Here is a 4,276-nt window from a genome sequence, read left to right on the forward strand (position 1 = left end):
GTAAGCCAGGTCCCAACTTTTTGAGATGTTGCGTCACTGGAAAATGAGTGAAATGTGAAAAGACCGAATTATGAAGAGATATACTTAATCCTAAAGATGTGATCGTCAAGAGAAGAGAGGATAAACTGTTAATTTCTTTAAAATCTTTGATTCTGTAAAATTCTTATTTTTTGCGTAAAATTATTATTTAACGCTGCAGTAAATGAAGAAATGTGTTACGGATAAACTACTGACAGTGTCTGCAATACTAATGATGTGTCTATTGTATCAATAGCGCAAAAGTTTTGATATGTAAACACTAGATGCATAGGTTTATTCCTTACATTGATGAAGAATTTACTAAAAAAAAAATCGATAATAACTTCATGAAGATGACAAGCAAAAGAAATACTCGTAATAATGATGAACATTGCAAATCTAATTCAAGAAATTTTTCAACATAGAAAGAGTATTTTATCCATTATTTTTTACCAACTTTTTTCACATAAGGTATATATTGATGCAGGAACTTAGAATATTTTTCTGAAGGAATGTTATGTCGCAAATCGAGAATGTTTAACTATAACCAAATAATATTCAAACAATATCCAAATAATTTATTGCATATTTTATACTCTTGCTCAAGGCATGAGTTAAATTTCAAATATAGTATTTGCTCTAACGATAATTAATTTTATTTAGATTTCTAAGTTATATGTTTATTTTTTTAATTGAAACATTTAATTAAGCATTATTTATTTATACTAACATTTAATTACGCCTTATTTACTTCTGTTTGTACAAAATTTCATTGAACTTAAAACGTTGTTTTTATTCTCATTGAATAAATTACATAATTCGAATTATATAATTCACACATTATATTACGTGCATTCCTACGTAAAAAATTGTAAATTTGTAAATATGTTAATAATGATTACGCATTTTTTAATTACTATAAAACTATTCATATATTAATTAAAAAATATTGCTTCACAGAAAATATAATTACACAAATTTTAAAGAGTAAATGATTCAAGTCTGCCTACAATGAAGATAAGATTAAACTTTTCATGATTCACTACAACGAAGAATAGAAAAGGTATATAGGTATATAGGATTAGATATACATAGAAACAGGAAACTCTTTTTAATGATTTGTTTTTAAATTGATTCAATATAGTGAGATAATTTATATAATTTTTAAGTGATTTTTTTATATATGCGAAAAATCTTAAAAATAGTAATTTCTATTATAGCATGATGTAATATTGTTGTTTCACTAATCAGTTTATACAATATTCTTTATTTAATTTGAATTTATATTATTACTTACGATTAAATTGTAAGATGCAGGAAGATACTGCTATTTGCGAATATCCTAATGGAAGATATTTTCTTTCACGAAAGATATTATATTAGTATTATAAAAGAGATACGAAAATGATTAAGGAAAACCTACAATGAAAATAAAGTTACATTTTTTATTAAGAATATTTAAACATAGATATGGAAAAATCTGTTCTTTAATAAACCAATTTTAAAATTAAAGCTTAATATAAAAAAAGCGAAATTTACATAATAATTTAAAAATAGCGTTTCGAATGTATAAAAATTTTTTTAATAATTTTTATTTTAAGTTTAGAATAATGAAAAATTTCGGGAATTTTTTACTTTTATGTTTTTTATGAAATGAATATTTTCTGATAATCTCAAATACGTATTATTTTTCAATATAATTATAATTATAAATATTTAATAACAAATCAAATATGAAACAACGTATGTGATTAACTTTTAGCAATTGTTTTATAATTAGTTTCGGAAGTATATATGTATATGCATATACAGGGTGTTTGAAAAATAATAATAAATCTTTTGCGTAGGGGCAGAATGGACTAAACTGAGAAGAAAACTCCTCTACTATTTTGCAATTTTCGCAATAGTTAACAAGATATTAATTGCTAAAAATTCCCGAAAATTGGTTTTCAAAAATTTTTTACTCAAATACTCAAATACAGACCATTTTTCGGCAACTTTTAGCAATTAATATCTTGTTAACTATTGCGAAAATTGCAAAATAGTAAAGGACTTTTCTTCTCAGTTTAGTCCATTCTGCCCCTATGCGAAAGATTTATCATTATTTTCCAAACATTTTGTATACTTTCATATACTACATATGTTTATATGTTGTAAAATTTTGCTTCACAGAATGTTAGTCTATTAATAACACAAGATGTGGTTGAAGAATGTCTGCAATGAAGATATAATAAAATTGTGCATTACAAGAGAAGAAATAGGTATGGAAGTTTTTTTAATAATAATTTGTTCCTAACATCAAGATTGATTAAGTACACAAGGAATGCACGTAATATGGATATTGTAATTTTAATATTTATTATGTTTTTTGTTATATTAATATAATTACTACAAATAAAAATTTGTATCCTTTGAAGACAGTTTATTTCTATAAATGTAAAAATTTAAATTATAATTTTTGCAATAATATATATGATGTTTATTTATCAGAATTTTTTTCTACATTGATGTTTTTATTCAGTTATTCCACATTTTTTAAACAATTTTAATGAAATTTTTGAAAGAGTTAAAATATAATCACTGAACAAATAAAATTCATAGAATTAAAAGGATAATACTATAATAAAGATTAAAAAAGTATGAAATATACTATGTAAAAGTTATGTATTGAATATTATTAATAAATAATACAATTTTTTTAAATTCTTGCTTGATTATTAAAACATAAATTTTAAGAAATTGATGTAATATTAATTATACGATTGTAAATTATCCCGATATCGTCAACAACGGAAGATATGAAATGTCCTTAGAAGAGTGGTACATTTTTTCGTCGGAAGATGGTTTCCTAGTTATTAAGGATATTGTTACTATTCTTCGCACAAGATTTTACTATCTGTTACATCATTTTTCTTCTTTCATTTCAAATTCTTGCTTAATCATTCAAACATAAATTTTAAGGAATTGATCAAATATTAATTGTACAATTGTAAATTATTTCAATATCGTCAACAATGGAAGATATGAAATGTCCTTAGAAGAGTGATACATTTTTTCGTTGGAAGATGGTTCCCTAGTTATTATGGATATTATTATTCTTCGCACAAGATTTTACTGTCTGTTACATAATTTTTCTGTAGTTAAGCTAAATAATATATGACAAATTACAAGTTTTAATCAAATTTTAAAGGAGCTAGTAAATCATTACGTAAAAAAGTGTTCTTAAAGTTTGTGTTTTTTTTTGTATATTTACAAAATAGTTAATTTAGCAATCTAATATTACATATTACATAATATTACAAGTATAGGTGAATGTTAATTTTATATTTAAAAAGAACGATATATAAATACAAAATGCACATTACTTGATACATTTTAATTTTATACATATATTGTGTATATATATATACACATGTATATATATACATATATATATACATTTCGATGATTTTCAAATATGTTCTGATACATACACACATATGTGCGTGCGTGCGTGCGTGCGTGTGGTCTAAAAAAACCATTCGGTATTTTTCATATGTACACACCATACTGAGTAAAGAAGCCTTAGACTTTATAAATGCTGAATGTTTTTTTAAACATTCTGTATTAGAGGTAGCACGACACTTGGAGAAAGTTTCATGTTGAATTATCTATCACTATTTATCCCAATTTTAGCGATATTTCTCGTTAATAGCAGAGATCTACAATTATTCTCTACAATTATATAGTTCTATAATTATATTTTTAAACAGAATTCTGCATTTTTTATACTATAATAAAATACCAGAATTGAAAATATGGCGTGTTAACTCTGCAAATTTAGCATAGTATTTTCCCTCTAAAGTTTAAAAAAAAGATAAATATTTTCACTTTTAATTGCAAATCCTTTTATTACTACTCTAAACCGTTTCACTTTCATCTAAATACTTTTTCTATTATAAAATAAAAAATAAAAATATTTGGGAATGAGACATAAAATGGCCCACCCTGTGTGAGTGTGTGTATACACAACATATATATATATCTACATATATGTATATATATAAATGCAAAAACGTATAAACCAGCACAACTGGGCGGATCAACGAATTTCGTCGACGCGATAAGACCGCTCAATCTCGACGTTATGATCCGCAGATAAATTGACGAGTGTTCAACAATCCGAATCGTTCCCGCGAGGAGACCACGTGGAAAAAGAGAGTGAGGGGATTGGATCGTTAAAATTGCCATTTCGCTCGTGCGTTCTGTCATAGATTGG

This window comes from Trachymyrmex cornetzi, unplaced genomic scaffold, assembly GCF_001594075.2.
Source record: "Trachymyrmex cornetzi isolate Tcor2-1 unplaced genomic scaffold, Tcor1.1 scaffold1388, whole genome shotgun sequence".
Classification (NCBI taxonomy): Eukaryota; Metazoa; Arthropoda; class Insecta; order Hymenoptera; family Formicidae; genus Trachymyrmex; species Trachymyrmex cornetzi.